At 36.4% G+C, this 18,665-nt stretch overlaps 1 long non-coding RNA gene across 1 annotated transcript; it reads right to left on the reverse strand.

The window, feature by feature from the left end:
• Positions 1-7,770: 7,770 nt before the first annotated feature.
• LOC105444752 lies at positions 7,771-18,304 on the reverse strand. The gene is made up of 3 exons (XR_973187.2): positions 18,199-18,304; positions 9,481-9,652; positions 7,771-8,458 (listed from the first exon to the last, which is right to left on the reverse strand). It is a non-coding gene; the product is annotated as an uncharacterized LOC105444752 (long non-coding RNA).
• Between the last annotated feature and the right edge of the window lie 361 nt (positions 18,305-18,665).

Below are 18,665 nucleotides of genomic sequence, written 5' to 3' on the forward strand. Positions count from 1 at the left end.
ACTCCTTGTAAATGTGATTTTTGGGGATGCATTTTTTTGTAACTGAAGAATGAAAGGTTGACTGGGTGAATTAGGGCCCTTTTAGAAATAAATGTACATGTAGTTGTAACGTTTTCAAATGGATGAAAGTTTTATGGTGTAATTGTTGAAATCAAGAATTTTAAATTCTGTTTTCATGTTCTCACAATAGTTGTGTTAAAATTACAATAAGAAAGATAAAACTTGTAAAAATATGCCACCTTGAAAATGGACTAGACTGAATAATTTTGAATTTGTAATATCTATGACAATTATCAACTGCTTCAAATTATGAACCACAGCATTAACAGAGATGCCAACCCTCCCGATAATTCACCCCAACTCCCGACCTTACGATCACCATCCTTATCCTCCCGATTTATTAAAAAAAAAAAAAAAAAAAAAAATGATTTTTTTTTTTTTTTTTTTTTTTTTTTTTTTTTTTTTTTATTTTTTTTTTTATTATGATTTTTTTTGGAGGGCGCTTATCAGTATATATATCTGTGAATTGAAAGAGAAATATCATCTGCTAACTTAAGCATGTAATAATTCCACTATGTTAAAAGACAAATTAAGAGTAGCGAAAGATTGTTTCAGCATATGGATCGCCGTAACCAATGCGTGGATATTGCCACAGAATCCAAATGGCGGAAAATCAGCAAAATAAGACCAGGAAATGGTCTCGGAAGTATAAGACCGAATACAGTATCAAGTACCTGTGTAATCGGAAGTCTGAAAGTAATTCATCATGCATTTTGTACAATTTTTATGTTATTTAAAAAAAAAGGGGGAATTATTTAACTAAATACACATGTAAAATGCTCCAAAATAAGGCTCAGATTGCACCAGAGAGCATCTAGAACCCCAGAGCTTCCAGGGCCCTAAGGCGGGCCCTGGACCCCGGCCGCATGTGTCGGGCGCTACGCGCTCGAGATGTGCGCTACGCGCACATTAATTGGTGTCGATTACAAATCCTCCCTATTTCTGATTTCCAAAAGTTGGCATCTCTGCATTAAGGGTGGTTTGCAGTGGAACTTACATGATTTGCATATTTAATATCAAAATTTAAACTGTAAGCTAACTTTGGCAGACAACACCGAATTCATTGAAAACTTTACTGTGAATAGATGAAGATGATGATGATAATAGTGACGATGTTGGTGGTGATGATGATGATGGGGATAATGATGGTAGTAGTGGGGATAATGATGGTAGTAGTGACGACGACGATGATGATGGTGGTGATGATGGTATAGTAATGATGATGGTGGTGGTAATGGTGGTAGTAGTGATGATGATGATAATGATGGTAGTAATGATGGTGGTGATGATGGTGATAATGAAAGTTGTAATGCTGGTGGTGATGATTGTAGTAGTGATGATGATGGTGATGATGATGGTAGTAGTGGTGATGATGATGGTAGTAGTGACGACGATGATGATGGTAGTGATGATAGTATAGTAGTGATGATGGTGGTAGTAGTGATGATAATGATGGTAGTAATGATGGTGGTGGTGATAATGATGATAGTGATCGTAGTAGTGGTGATGATGATGGTAGTAGTGATGATGGTGGTGGTGAAAATGATGGTAGTAGTGATGATGATGGCACCAAGGGTGATGGTGATGATACATGTATAATAATGATATTTATACAATAATATTAAAGCATGTACTAATAATATCCCACTCCTTAAAGCAATTTCCTTTATCAAAAACAAGTAAACTTATACCTTTTAATGTGCATTTTAAATTCAAATGTTTTGTATGACTAAATCGAAATAAGTACATGTAACTACAGAAAAAAATAAACCTTGTCGTGCAATTCAACAGGGAGAGTCATCATTGTCATCACCAATGTCATCATCACCCCTCCCCCTCTTCTCTCTCTCTCTCTCTCTCTCCCTCCCCCCCCCCCCTCTCTCTCTCTCTCTCTCTCTCTCTCCCAAGGCGGTATAAATCACATGAAGATAAATGTTTGTCACATTTTAACAATAAGTTGATCGGCATTGATGACCAAATAATAATCACCATAGTCCAATATTCAGGTGGCTTAGTGAAATTACCGTTACTTGCCAGATCAAAAGCACCATTTTTGGTATAGTGCTTCCTTAGGACCTACTGAACGATAGTAGGGTAGGAGCCTCGGCAAAAATATCATTTAAGGGTGTGGGCGGGGGCGTCGCCTCGTAGACCACATAAAATTCATAAGGTATTATAACATTGAGATTTGTAGTACAGTCATCCTTTTTGGTACAGGGCTTCATTAGGACCTGCTGAATCAGTGGTGGATCCAGGGAGTGGGGCCCGGGGAGCCCGAACCCCCCCCCCCTCCCCCTTGAGGTGAAAATTTTTAAATTTTCGACACTCCACCCCCCCCCCCCCACTGAGCGAATTCGGCCGGCGCGATTTTCTAATTTTGGGGAGCAAAACAAATTTAAAAAATAGTGCTCACTACCCCCCCCCCCCCCGGATCCGCGCCTGTGCTGAATGATGGTAGGGTAGAAGCCCCCGGCATAATTATTCATATATGTGCGATTTGGGGCCCCATGGGTTTCACAAAAACCCAATGTTATATTATCTTATAAAATATTTGGGGGCTACGGGGCGACGCCCCCACCCACACCCTTATATGATATTTTTGCCGGGGCTCCTTCCCTAATATAGTTCAGAAGGTCCTAAGGGAGCCCTATACCAGAAACGGCATTTGTACAGCAACAAATCAATGTTGTAAAATTATTTGGGGGCTCCAAAAAGACGCTCCCGCCCCCACACCCTTTAATCGATTTTGTTGCCGGGGGCTCTTAGCCTAATATCGTTTAGTAAGTCCTAACGAAGCCCTGTACCAAAAATTGTGCTTTTATCCAGCAAATAACGATAATCCATAAATTTGACTATATTCGGGTATAGCGGCGACTAAACAGCTTTGTAAAAACTTCTTCCTTTCATTTTGTTGTTGTCTTTTCTTGTTCTTTCTTTTCTACACTTTACAATGAATATGTCAAATAACGCTTCATATAGTAAATGAGCCTGAAGAAAGAGACTATGAGCCACTTGCGTAGTTCAATTTCTTTATTTGCGTCGATTGCAAAAGAGTCAATAGAGGGCTTTTTCCACTGTAAAGAACGGTACGTAGTCTCATAATTCTGTCGCTGTAAAATTGGAAGTAAAATATCCGAAGTAACTGAGACAAACCCCTATTTTTTTTCTTCAAATTTATCTTTAATTTTGTTTTGCAGATGAAAAATTTCGGGATGGGTCGCATATCATGATTGTTGAATAATAACAACACTCTCTATCATGATATTTCAAAGTGCATGTGTATTTACGTTTTTAATACTAATGGTTTAAAAAAAGGGTACTTTTCCGCTTTTTCTTGTTAGTGTCATAAACTTATCAATTGGCTTCATTTAAAAGAATTTTTTAACAGTTTTGTTTGTTGCATGATGCCTAATCTGCAAATTATTCATCAGGATAATCTTCCATTTAAAGAAAATATTTGTTCTTCTTGTTTTGACATTTGATCGATGGTCGTCTAATCGGACATATACAAAAGGAGCGGGGGTTCATTAATTTTTATTAATAACATCAGCTAAAACGGCCTATAGGGCTTAACTGCAGAATTATCCACCATCCATGATAATGAATTAGGGTTAGGATTAGGGTCAGTGACAGGGGCTGGGTTAGAAATAGGGTTAAGCTAGGATTGGGGTAAGGTTAAGTGTTATGACAAGGGTTAGGGGTATGACTAGGGTTAGGGCAATTTTAGGACTACGGTTGAGGTCACAATTAGTGTTGCTCTGTTCAACCCATGCAGCTCATTTTGGATTACCTAGAAATCCTTTTTTTAAGCAGGTTAAATTTAAGATTAAATGATTTGAAAATATTAATACATTGAGGATTGCCGTCTTTATCCAATTTTGTTTCCCTGATTATCAAAATTAACTATTTTTCAATCAAAATGCAATTGTTGATGAAAAATTCAAAAAAATATCCATACTGCCCCCCCCCCCCCGTAACACGCATCCAACACAAATTATCCCCCCTTCTGAATTTGATCGCCGTAAAGTCGATCGATCGACACAAATAAGGAAGTGGCGGGTAGCATTTTAGTTAAAACATCAGGCAAAACACCTGTTAGGGCAAACTGCAGAATAATCCACCATCAATAATAATGATTTTAGGGTTGAGGTTATGGTCAGGGAGAGGGTTGTTACTGGGGTGAGGTTCAGGGTTTAGAGTTAGGGTTAGGACAAGGGTTAGGACTAGGGTAAGGTTACGGGTTAGATCTAGGGTTAAGGATTATATCTAGGTTTAGGACTAGGGTTAATGTTACAATTAGTGTTACAAATTGGTTTACGTTCAACCCGTTCAGCTCGTTTCGGATGATTTATAAATTCAGTTTTTAAATAGGTTCAGCAAGGATGAATTAATTTGCAAATAGTAATCAATGAAGATTGACCGATCTTGTTTCCCCGATTATCAAAATTAACCATCTTTAATTAAATCTATCATCTTTACTTAAATCTAATTGCAACTTTTAATAAAAAAAAGCATACCCACCGTGCCCCCCGTTAATACACATCCAAGCCCATCCAAGCTCATCCAAGACACATAAACGGACACCAATCCCCCCCCCCCCGAGGCCAACTAGCTATAATGACCATTATTCATAAAGACCGCTATTTATTAGGACCATTATTATAAGAACCGCTATTTATAATTTGAGAAAAGGGTAATTATTCATAAGGATAGCTAATCTTAATCGAAGAGTGTCGATATTTATCATTTGAGAAGAGAGTAGCTATTCATAAAACAGAATGAAGGTCGCTCTTTATAATGCCGAATGGGGGTCGCTATTCATAAAAAAAATGAATAAGCAACAAAATGACAAGAGAGTTAATTGTTGGCTAGGAGCACCCCTATGGCTGTGGCGTATTTATTATGGAAAGCAACGCTTTTTTCGGATTATGAATATCGACCCTCTTCTCATATTATGAATAGCGACCCTCATTCTGCATTAATTATAAATAGTGCCCCTAAATTTATCTTCTGAATAGCGGTCCTAGTGACCCCCAATATAAATTATGAAAAGCGACCCTCATCTCACATTATGAATAACGGTCCTCATGCTTTTATCAATAGTTACCGCCTTCGTGTTTTATATACCGTATGCAGTTCGACGTTATGAATAGCGAGATTACCCCAACACCCTCTGGTGTTGAAGATTGGAGGCCTAACCAAATATTGAAAGGGGAAAAGACGGGGGAAAGGGAAAAATCAGAAAATCAAGGAAGATAAGAAGTGGAAGAGAAAGTAAAAAGGAGATGATACGACACCCTACGGGCCCCGTCCCTGCAACTCACTCCTACACCCCAAACTCTCACTTTTGCTATGCTACATCATCGCATGCCCTCATTACAACATACAGAGCCACAAACTGACTTATACACACAATCGTCTTACTTCCATCATTATTCTTCTTCTCCATGTCTTCACAGTTCATCTGTTCCATTCTTCTCCACCCCCTCCCCCTCTCTCTCTCTCTCTCTCTCTCTCTCATGCATTTCTTCCTTCTTCTTTTTTTTCTAACTTAACCCTCTCTCTTTAAATTGTTCTCTCCCTGACACTTTCTCTCTCTTTCAGTATTGTTCAATTATGTTTCTATGATAGATCCTCATATATTGTGTGTGACTGTCATGAATTACATTATAGAATATGAATAGGCAATAAATTTGCATTTTAATATGGTTCAAAATCAAACAAATCTTCAGTATTTACTTGTCACACACTCAATTAATCAGTCTCGATTTCTATTTAAAATATGAATATTCCTCACTTAACAATAATTATAAAAAATAATACCAATGACGAATCTATTCTATTTTTATCATCAATTTGTTTGCAAGTATGGAATAAGTAATAAGTTGTCACCTATTGTACTGTGTATTATTTGTACTTGTCTATATTAAGTTTTGTTGATAGGCTTTTTAAAACTGAGCTTGTAAAACTAATTCTACTACTACCACTACTACTACTACTACTACTACTACTACTACTACTACTATTACTACTACTACTACTACAGTCAGAAATATCAACATGCACACCAAACAAAAAATAAAGCACATACAAAACAGACTTTGTTTGGGTATTCCATGATGAATACTTAAGTATAATACCTCCTACAAAATGTGAGGAAAAATTGAGTTTTGTGACACATGCTCCTACTAAAATTGCTTCACAATAGTTCCCAACATTAAATGAATTACTAACTTTAATCCTGGACCAATACTATACCTAACCCTAAATCTTGCTTAAATATTAATCTAACCTTAACCCTAACCCTACAATTTTGTTAAACTAAAGCCCGGAACAATTGTCAACACAGCAATTCTCGAATTGCAGCAAACCAACATCGTGTTCCTGAAATCATATTTACTACATGGTAATTTTTCTTCATTTACACTATTATATTTCAGCATGACCTATGTACAATAAAACCGGTCTGATTGTATATTTTGAATGGAATGTATAGCACTATTATCCCCACAAAAAATAGCAAATGTTATTGAAATAATGTATATATTTACACAGGTGATATATCAATAGCCTCATACAGAAGCTATGCCGTAAACATGTTTACAACTTTACAATGCTTTCATTTGTTACATATTTAATGTACAAAGAGCAATAGCTGCAGTCAGGTTTAATACGCCCACACAAATATGGATGTGTTGCCCACACCTGAAACATAGCACAAGAGATAATAAGGCCAGTCAAAGTAAATAATAAGAATGAAGTACCGGTAGGCACTTGGTCACCTTTGAATTCAGAAAACTTATGGAGCTTTTAATAACTAGTTTGTGATATTTAACATGGTTACAGAAAAGAAAAGAAGCCATATAGGAATTTAGATGATGACAGGGGACTAATAATTGTCACCTCTTATGTTTTAGTACAGTATTCAACTTTTGCGAGAAATAATTTCAAGGAGCTTGTAGAATGGTAATCATCTTGCTATCTAGCAACACATATCAGAAAAACCTGAACAAATAGTTAGGCAGGGGGTTACCAACTTTTGCATGAGCTATAAGACACTACATGTAATATATGCCTCCGTGGCGCCTTAAAGTGATCTCATTTGGTTCTTGTGTACATACACATCTTTAAAAAATAGTATGGTTGAATGCTCAATATTTTTGCTTGTTTGGGTTTATTTTTTATGTTGAAATCATCTTGTAATACAAGCTTATAAGTGGTATACCATAACCATTCTCATATCCTTTTATCATTATTCTAATCATTTTACAAACTATTTAAATCACATATAAGGTTTATTAGTTGCAAGATGATTGTACACCTGAAGTTGACTTTTCCTGAATGTCATTACGATAATACCATCAAATAAATATTATCTAATGGACTTTACATAAAGTGCTAAATTATTAATGCAGTTTTGGCAGAGATAAGGTGCTCAAAGGATATCTTTCGGCACCCATTTCCTTCATCTGATGCCTAAAATAAAATAATAATAATAATGATTCCGCTTTTATATAGCGTATGATGTCTCTAAGTGCTTTACAGATATATTATTACCCCGGTCATCAGATTCAGGCTTACCCGCACACTATGTATGCACATTCTCTACTTCCTGGGGATCATTCCAGCCAGGTGTCATTTTTACAAGTGCACACTTGCTCATCTAACCACATTAACTTTCGCATCCTACATACCGGTAGCTCTTTTCCATTTTCGTAAGGAATTTTGTACATCATAGGGCCGGCAGAAATACATCTCACTTTTCAGAATACCTACGCTTATTCTTTAGGGTGAGGTTTTGTGAGGTTTCCTCCAACAATAGTGGATGATCGACCTTTCACAAAAATTTGTAGTATAATGAAACAAATGGATATCCCACATTTATCAAACTACACACCCTATTTGTTTAACTTGTATAATCTTAAATTGTTTGCTCTAATTCAAACCCAAATTAAATATCATCAAAATACAGTGATATTGAGTTCTGTAAACTCTTACAAATTACACTTTTTCAAATTTGTGTAACCTCCAAGAAACTTGCAAATTATTTTAAATAATTAAACCCTTTAGATATAAAGTGTGAAATTTTGTAGTCATAGGTTCTGAAACTTCTTTGTAAGAAATCAAAATATAGCGCTCTTTTCGATTGCCACAGCAGGAGCTTTTTTTTTCAAATCAACACTAGTGAACACATATTTTTTTACTTGAGACAATTAAATATCTGGAATTAAACATTAAAAAAATATTCACTGAAAAATCTCCATTTAATGTCTCGTTGAATCAACCTTAACCTTAGGCTGATCATACCAAGGGCCATGCTATTAGCCTCTGCCAGGTCCCTCTCAGTGCGTGTGTGAAGCTGCGTAGACCTTGTACTTAAAGGGATCCCATATGAAATCTGTTGGTTTGAAAAATAAAGAACAGAGCTTCCATTTATTTTTTGGTCTCAAGAACAGTGTGAACAGTGCTAACAATAATATATCTTGGAGTACAATTCATTCAAATGTCTACAATTTCTTCCGAGATGAATTTTTTCCCTATCATACCATACCATACTATCATATCATATAATATAATATACAAATATTGTCTAGTATTAAGTATTCTACAATTGTTGTAATCTTGTACCTGTACACTGTATTGCCAATACTAACAAATGGAAAGGTTCACATTGTTTTTCCCCAATAATTATCTATAACATAACAATCTATAAATTGTATTATATGCAATGCTCTACAATTTCTATGTGGATAAGTCACAGTACAGCATATATCAAATGAAATGACTTTCAGGAACAAAACAATAACAAAGTTGAGTTATTATCATATACTAGTATATATTCTAAGTAAAGACAAATATACTCAAGAGTTTGGTTTGATCGGTCATTTTCATACCGTAAATACATTTCATGCAAAAACATCTTCTTTACCTGCCTCTTAATAAATCATTTCATTCTCCTGCTTTGAAAAATTGTATTTCAATAATAAACACTTTCAGAATACCAATACCACGCATTACGTGTTGTTAGGTCAGGCAGGCCATAATGTTTACCCAACCTACATGTAGCAACAACTAATCCTCACAATTTGCATTCTGACTACTGGTATTGAGGTACAATAATAGAAAACAGGTGAATGTACATGTACATGTAATAGCTCATCGCAAGGTACACGTACATGTATGTTTACATTTGAATACATTTTGAAAATTGTCTACTACATGGGCATATTAGTCAATTATGATCCAAAAGCATCAATTTTTACATCCATTCATTGAAAAACTACATTGTACATGCATGCAGCACTTAATAGCCATCAATAAAAAAAATTGTGAAAAAATGGGGTAGGAGTCTTAAATACATGTACCTTGATCATTGAACACCCCTAAGTTTTTGTTACAATCCATCTACATTGTACATACCTCATAGATTTGCTGCTACTGTTACACTGGATCAACTTGATCTACCACTTTTTTCAAAGGATAATCAAGAGCCCCTTCTCACAATCGGTGGAGTACACATGCCATTTCTCCTTTATCTTGACAGTGACCTTGTGCCTTTGCGTTGATTGTCATCAAGTGTCTACCTGCCCCTCTGAAAAATGAATAAGCATTTTAAGAATTATAAAATTATATCAAATATCTAACATATCATACAGATTACATTACAGGATCAAAAGAAAGTATTCTTATAATATTTCAGTACACTACATACATGTACAGTACTGTATGTGTAGGTGATAGATCAATATGTCTACATGTGTACATGCTAAACCAATTAGAAATTTATTTGACAAAGCCAAAGAAATCCATGTTATGTAAGCAAAGGATATACAAATCTTCCAATAAATATTTGCGAAAAGCATCTCAAGTATACAAAACAGTGATAATTACACAAATCTTGTGTATGTGAATATTGTTGAAGATGTACAGTACATGTACATGTACACCCTGTATAGGAGGCAATTCAAATTTCATAAGAATGTGATTCAATCTCTGTATGACCATAGGATTGAATGTACATGTACATGTACAGAGTACTACAAAAAATTGCCACATTAAAGCTAATGTCAAAAGGACTTCACAGAGGATTTGAAAAGACTAAAATGTGATTTAAGTTTCATGAGCTGCTATGTAAAATGATTCAGCAGTGTACTGGAGTACTAGCACTATTCTAAAGGATTTTCTCAGTGTCACATTATAAGACATTATACAAAGCAATATTTTTGAATTTTTAACTAACAATTTCCTACTCGATTTGGTTTTCCTACATTCTTGTATGGCTGGTAGTTTGTCTATCCACAACATGTACTCTCTAGGTGAAATTTTACAGGAACCAGTAGTGAATTTGATCTTTGTTTGCTTTATTACCTTCATGTATACAGTAGCAGGTAATTTTACATGTACATGTACCATGCATTAAAATGCATATTTGCCCGGTCCGCAAACTAACAGTTTTGAGCGGGCAATATTTCCTGATAGTTTCTCTCTTTCGGGTTTCACCATTCACTTTGAGTACAAAGATTGTGTTCCATATTGGACCTTTCAAACAGCTAAAATCGCCGCAAAGTTTGAGCAGACTATCATGCGGCGCTGTAGTAGGGTATAGTGACCGTACGTGATTCACAAATGAATAGGTAATAATTATAATCTTTTGGGAGATACAGTGATATGCATTTATATGTACATGTATTGCCCTTACTGAATCAGTGAAGGCAATACAGGGTGTATTACCTTGTTTCTCCCTCAAGGCCAGTAATATTATGTAAATGACAATCATGTTAAGCTCCAATTAATGACAGGTTATGCCAAACTATACCATTTGAGAACCCTTCATCCCAAATCTTCTACATAGGTGAATTTCACATATCTTGGGGGCAAAGAATGTGATCCATAATAGCTATTCATAACCATGTACAGTATCATCATGATATTCAAACTACATGTATCACATCAAATGTAATACATACCAACATATTTGATTTAGAGAGGCTGTGTTGTTGTGAGGAAAAGTTTTTGCCCTGAATTTTTGTTAACATTTTTATTTACATAAGGGTGGTGTTGATATGCTTACTATTATTTACATAAATAGAAAATGAATTAATGTGACACCTACATGTACAGGGTGTATATCAAGATTTCTTTCTCAAAACTATTGCAGCTACAATGTACCATTTAAAAAAAAGGTAGGCTATTTGCTTAGAAGTCAGGGTCAGCAAGACAACCATTATTGGAAGACATTGGAAGATCACATTACCAAAACAAAGTATTCAGAATTTTGAACCACATTGCTCACTTCATCACTGTATGGAAAGAGAATGACTAACGGTAGTCTGATTTGATTTACATTTCTTTAAATATAGCCCTAAAGAATACTGGTACTATTTACATGTTCAGTGAGATGGAGAAAGGGAATGGCCCATCAATCGTAACTGATACCACTTAAATCTATAATGCAGCCTCACAGCTCACTGAACATTGTATAATAAATTGAAACAGGATTTTCCAAAGATTAGAATTTTATACTACTCAAAATAGTAGGCTTTTGACCACTTCTATTGCAGGTACAGGCCATAGTTCATCCATACTTCAGAGTTGAAGCTGCCAGGAGAGGAATTTAATCTATTTCTTTTTATTAGTATACAAATGTTTTAATTTTCTAATTATACCTCAGATCAAAACCTGTTTTGCTTTAAAAAGTGATTTGAAGAAAGACACTCGCAACCAATTTCAACCAAACTACCCGGTAGTAAATGGAGCTTCAAATTTAGATTGCATGTAAATGTCACAGATATTAAATATTTGAAGGAAATATGCATTTCTGAAACAATCCACCCTGTTTAGAAAGTTGGTTTTTGTTAATATCACTTATGAGAATATAATACTATCCTTTTTTATTCTGTAATACGTGTAGACCTATTTCTCTATGCAATGATACCCAATTGATTGTGGTGCTATTATTGAGAGTTATCATTTTGAGAGTTTCACCAGTTCTTTTGGATAACAAGACATCTGTTTAGGTGCAGAAATCTACAATCACTATGGAAATTAAGGACAAAGAAAGCGGACAAAATATACAGTTCCTCATTCTACCCTCAACAATTGCTATATATGGTAGACAAAGGAACATCCCTTCACTGCTATTATGTAAAAATGTGTAGAACAAAATGCATGCGACACCCGTTCTACAGATTTTTACATAATAGCAGTGAAAGGATGTTCCTTTGTCTACCATAGCAATTGTTGAGGGTAGAATGAGGAAATGTATATTTTGTCCGCTTTCTTTGTCCGTCATGTTCATTGTGAATTTCATTAATGTACATGTATGTATTTTAGAATCAACATTAATATTAAGAGTCACTATTTGTTTTGCAACATTGTCACTACATTGTATCATGTTTCCCATTCAGCAGTATACTGCACATATCAAAGTTACAAAATCCATATTATTTAGGCACCAATGTAAACAGAAATTCATTGGTTAAAGAATGTTATGCAATGCTATGCAAATGATGAATTAACAAACAACAAACTTTTAAAAGTACTCATACAATCATGTTGACAGAAAATTAAAATTAAAATTGCAGAATAGGCAAGGTCCTGAAGTTGGATGTCTTTTGATATTCTTGTCTACTGAAAATAAAGCTACAGGTATTTAAATTCTGTAATACAGCTTTTTGACAAAGCTTTCACAATAAGAGATAACATCATTTCCTACACTGCAAGACATAAACAATAAGGTGTCTTCATTTTTGTTGCCATGCATTAACAAATTGTGTTATGTTTTGAGCCTGAACTCATATCACAGAATGTTTGTTGTATGATTGCTAAATGTTGGTATTTTTATACACTCTACATGTAAAATGGATATTCATTATTCAACATTTGAAAAGTTCTTTAATACAATAATATCTCTAGGGTTGATAAAATGTTACACTTCTATTCAACATTAACCACAAAAACATTTTTAGCTGTTGGGTGAAATATTTGCTCACTGTGTTAAAAAAATTTCTACTAAGAGTTGTTCAGTAATTGAAGTTATGAAAATAATACAGGTAATCACTATTCATTCCATATTGTTGTTAACCAATTGACCTAGCCAATGACTTTGGACCAGCAATCCAGCGCGCATTCACAACAGCCATTTTCTCTGTAAAGTTGTTACAGTAGTAACAGTACTGCACACAAAATCATCATGCTCATGGAATAGTCAGACCGCAATGATTGACATATTAGCGGGTTTTCGCTCAGCAACATACAGACCTTCGCGGACGCAGAGCACTCAGGTTTACGGCCGTCGCATACAGACTGCCCTCAATACAATATGTGGTTTTGCTTTTCGGTGAATGCGTACGTATTTCTACGGAGGTATTGCATTTGCAATGCCATTAGGCAATTTTTGTAATGTAACCAAATTTAATGCAAACGTCTTTGTGAAGTGCCTCGATACAAAATATTTCTTTCACCTGATAAGGATAATAGTATTTCAATAGACAGAATCCAAACTGCATACATTAGTTGTTGCCAGTTCGACAAACATTAGGGGTATTTCGCAAGCTAATTGCGGACAGAGAATCTGCGGTTCGTGTGCAAAATCAAGAAGCTACTATAGTAACAGCAGGGTGATCGCTGAGGTACTGAAATCAAGAACGGGTTTTGGCCAAATCTATGGGCGTTCTCAAGTGAATAAACAGCCAATCAGCGAGCTTGTACCAAAGATGGTTATGAGAATTTTGTCGTCTAAAAACGAAGGATGACGAATTTTAACGGGCGGATCTAGCTTCTTTTCTATGGCGTGGGCGGGCGGGGTTGACATTTGAAAAATCGCACCAACCAATATTTTGCTTAGTGGGGGGTAGGGAGCACTAAAATTTGTTTTCAATTTGAAAAAAGTGCCAACCAATATTTCGGGGGGGGGGGGGAGGTAGAAAGCACCTTGACCAGCCAAAGGGGGGATTTAAACCTCCTAACCCCCCTAGATCCGCCCCTGGCACAAAGGACTCTTCGGTGAATTTTGTTTCTTCCGATTATTGTTTCTGAACAGTAACAACATGAATATGGATATGAATTGTTTTAAAACTTGACGATAAATTATTGTTGAAATTTGATAAAAAGCCGTTTTGTGGCTTGGTTGAGACAAGTTGTGCTAGTCGTGTAGTCCCGTCTGTACTGTATTGCGTTGAAGGGAACAGGCCATTTTCGTAATGTAATCAAATTTAATACATACTGTACGTCTTTGTGAAGTTCCTCAATACAAATTATTTCATTCACCTGTCTAGGATTCGCAATAGTCAGAATGCAAACCGCATGTATTAAGTGTGGCAACAACTAATGTATGCAGATTGGATTCTGTCTATTTAAATACTATTATTATCAGGTGAATGAAATGGTTTGTATCGAGGCACTTGATTCACTTGGGGCGTCATTGAGAACGCCCGTAGATTTGGCGAAAAACCCGTTCTAGATTTCAGGGCCTCAGTGGTCATCCAACTGTTACTATAGTATCTTCTCGATTTTGCACACGAACCGCAGATCTAATTCCGCAATGAGTTTGAAAAAAATTGCCTATTATTATTACCATGACGGCAAGAGAAAAGACTCAATGGCATTGGAAAAGTTGTAACTGTACAGGTGTAGTAACCATACTGCACACAAAACCATTGCGCTCACTGGAAAGTTAGATCACAATGATTGGCATTGTTTGCATGATGACAAGAGAAGAGACTCAACGGCATTGAATCAAAATCGTACAGTGTATGGAAATGATTATTCAAGGAAGTAGCAGTGGAACTTAAACTTTATTTTTAGACTGATGACATTTTTGTGAAATATTGACTTCAGACTCTTATAATGCTGAAAAACAGGTGATTATTTGTTCTTCGTTTATCTGTTGTGTAGTGGTGGTTCGTGCCTATACACGGTCGCAGCACTATTCTGGATAATAATTTAGCCTGGTTCTGCATAATAATTTATCAAATATCTTCTACACATTCTTACTTTTTTAAAATTATCTTCAGAAGCATTCATAGAATTCATTGCGTATCAACTATCAACCAAACTACATGTACAGTAACTCAAATGTCATCCAAGAATGGTGGTGTTGTTGTATTTTACAGCTATTTTCAGTTCATTCCTTTTTCTTTTCAGGAGATTTTTGTACATTGTACAGTACATCAACCTTTAGGGCCAATTAAGTGTCATCATTGATTTGACGGTATTGAAGGACTCAGATGGAGGAGTTATTATGTGGTTACTTAATTGGAAAATTGGAAGTGATCAGTTGCATCACAATAAAGAATACCAGGAGTTATACTGGCACATACATGTACATCATTACATATTAGTAAAGATTTGTTCAATCAGAGATGCAGTCTTGTTTAATAGTTACCCTGGTATAGAAAATGTGAGTAACTCATACCAACAAAATCATTACCACTATTTGGCATACATGTACATGTACATGTACAAATATAAATATGGTCAATGTTAACATTAATCCTTATATACCGGTAATCATCTAGTGTATAAGTAAATGTTTGCATGTTTGATTTGGGTTTCTGAATATTTAACTACTATCAGCTTGCCAATTTGATTATTTCAGTAAAAAGAGATTCAATATCATCTGACTTGAGGAGGCGCAATAGCTCAGTCGGTAGAGCAGTGGTCTCGTAATCCGGTGACCCGGGTTTTAAACCAAGGCGATGTGCTAGTTTGGTAAGGCATTAATCCTCACTACCAGGTTCCTCGGAGAGGACCTAAATCCGTCGGCCGTCTGGTTGCTTACTTACAAACATTTATGCATTCTTAGCAGTCAGATAAAATAACCATCACATTGACCGAGTCATGATGTCATCTCTAACAGTAATGTCAAGAGAATCTGAAATACCGTAAACATGGCATAGTGTAACCTTGTTTATTGAACAATAATGAAGTACTTTCATGAATCCATGTTTCAGAGAAAGCTAGTGAATGAAACCTCAAATACTACCAATATATTCACCAATCTCATTAATTTCTATGGAGGTTCCTTGAGTGAAATAAGGTTATACATGTATGTTAATTACTTAATTTGTCCTAATTAGGAGTTAAAAACGTCTAAATTAGTAATACAAAATGTACGTTTTCTGCATGCAACAGAAAAACAAAATTAAGTATTCTTTTTTTATCAATATTTATCCTCAAACACAACTTTTTTGAAAATCCTGGCAGAAATGTGTTTTAAATGACATCCTTGTCTTTCACATTATGATAAAATTTAAGTGAAATTTTGTCATCAAATTTTTGGCAAATTTGGGGCTCCCAACACTTTAGAGGGGCTTTAAACTGCAAGGGAAATGTTCACTATGGTTCATTGTACAAGATATGTACCAGCCAAATATGTAGTTGGGGGTATGTATCTAAATTATCCATTGCAGGCAAATGATCAAGATCTTCTTTGCATGAGATTAGCTTTTTTACATTTTTGTTATAATTTATTAAGGGGATGAGTTCAATAACTCATCCTGACTTGTCCTCCCAGTGGTTTAGGATGGGATCTTGTTGCGGATAGCAGACCAGCATTTTTCTTTTGATAGGGTCTTCTTGGATTGATTTTTTCCAGTAAGTTTTCTTCCACTCAAAGACCAATGCACTTTGTATACAAGATGAATTTAGCTGTAATTGGGCAAGATTTTGTCTCTATACGTACGGGTTAGTGAGGGGAGGCTATGCAATGCAGTTTGTGTGTGATCACCCATCTTAACTCGCACAGAAGCTTCAAGAAAAGCATCAGATAAGCTGAAAGTACATGTAAGTCCTTCTATTTCGATGTTCTACAATTAATGTTTTTTTCATAGTACCGGTATAAGAAAATTAGATTCATTTTGTTTTCAATCATTTTTTTTCTATATCATTTTGTCTAGATTCTGGAGTAAATCTCTAATTGACCCCCCCCCCCCCCCCAACCCCCTCCATTGTGCATATGCCAAGGATAACCGTAAATGTGTCGGTGTATGGGGAAGTTTGACAAATGTCAGTTTTATTTCAAAATTCCCCATACCAGACAGTTATTTTAGCACTTACAATTACATGTACACTGAATTCAGTTCCGTCGTGAGTAATTCTCCTGCTCGTTTGCTTGGAGTGACAAGATTTTGCGTGTATTTGTAGTATCACGTTCTTCAATGGCAGTTTGCATTCTTTCCATTTGTATTTTTTTCATTTGTAGAGGTGTAGATCTATGGACTTATTTTCAGCTTACTGTATCTGTCCAGCTCCAGTTTGTGAAGCTACTGAACTGTGCAGGATGGGTACGGCGCTCATGCACACACAAACTGCATTGCATAACCCAGGGCCGCCAACCCTCCCGCATTTGGAGGGAGTCATAATGCCACCACACTCCTTTTCCCGCCGTCCCACCAGCTCGTAGCAGGAGACTCTCGCCAACACGCCCTTCCTCCTGCTCTCCCGCAAGCTCCTGGTTTATGAAAAAACCTCACGCCAGACGTGTAAAATAAACCAGCGTACTTGTATCATATGGATTTTGTTTGCTCATGGGGGGGGGGGGGGTAGTGGGCACTTCTTACCCTTCCCTGTTGAGCTCCCCACAGCCACACTCAGTCAGCTCTGTATAGAGGCAGTCAGTGAATATGGAGGAGCCTGACGTAGTTATTTATCATGTTTAGATCTAGATCTATAGTATAGGCTACATGTAGCTAAGCCGAGTCTAGGCCTAGGCCTACACTGTAGTAATTAGTAGGTCTAGGTCCTATAGTATAGCAGAACAACCATAACCATTGATATCAGACTTTTCAGAGACCAAAGGCAAAGCAAAGGCAAGGCTTTCATCGGTCCAACATCAGGAACATGCAGGCTAGGTTCGCGCTCATCGATTGACGAGTACTTGTACTAAAATGCATTAATTAACTGACTAACGAAGTTATAGTCTCATCTTCTTAGGCCACCGCCGGCAGGCGGCCTGGCGGGCGCAGCCGGGCTCAATTCATTCAACCAATGGTGGTGATTTGGGGCTTTCCCTAGCTCTAGTCTGGATACTGCGTCTTAGAAGCACACAGTTTCAACTAATGAAGCTATGATAAGATATATATATATTTAATCTACTACTCTTATTGACAATTAAGGAAAAACCAAAACAAACCTTACCTTAAAACATCTCGAAAACACCATTTTAGCGGCTTCTGTGGCGTGGTCTGTCTCTGAGGAGGGCATGGGACGACGGATCGACGATGAACTAATACCCCATTCACAGTGGCCTCAAACACCGCGACAGCAGCGGGACTGTCCCGCTGCTGTCGCGGTGTTGTCTTCAGTGTGAAGGCTCGGACCCGTTATAAACTATCGCGGGATAACACCGCCTAGCGATAACGCCGACACAAACTATCGCTAGGGACGCCTAGCTACAGCAGCGGGACAGTCCCGCTGCTGTCGCGGTGTTTACTCAGTGTGAAGGCTCTCCGCTATAACACCGCGACAAACACGTGTGATTTGTTTACTTACCTATCACTGACCTCTTTTCTACAGCAATGGGGAACATAAAGTGAAATAGAAATAAAGTAACCAGTGGATTCAAATTGATTTTATTATTATGTAGGTATTATAATTATCCAAAT

This window comes from Strongylocentrotus purpuratus, unplaced genomic scaffold (genome assembly GCF_000002235.5).
Source record: "Strongylocentrotus purpuratus isolate Spur 01 unplaced genomic scaffold, Spur_5.0 spur5_contig_843, whole genome shotgun sequence".
Classification (NCBI taxonomy): Eukaryota; Metazoa; Echinodermata; class Echinoidea; order Camarodonta; family Strongylocentrotidae; genus Strongylocentrotus; species Strongylocentrotus purpuratus.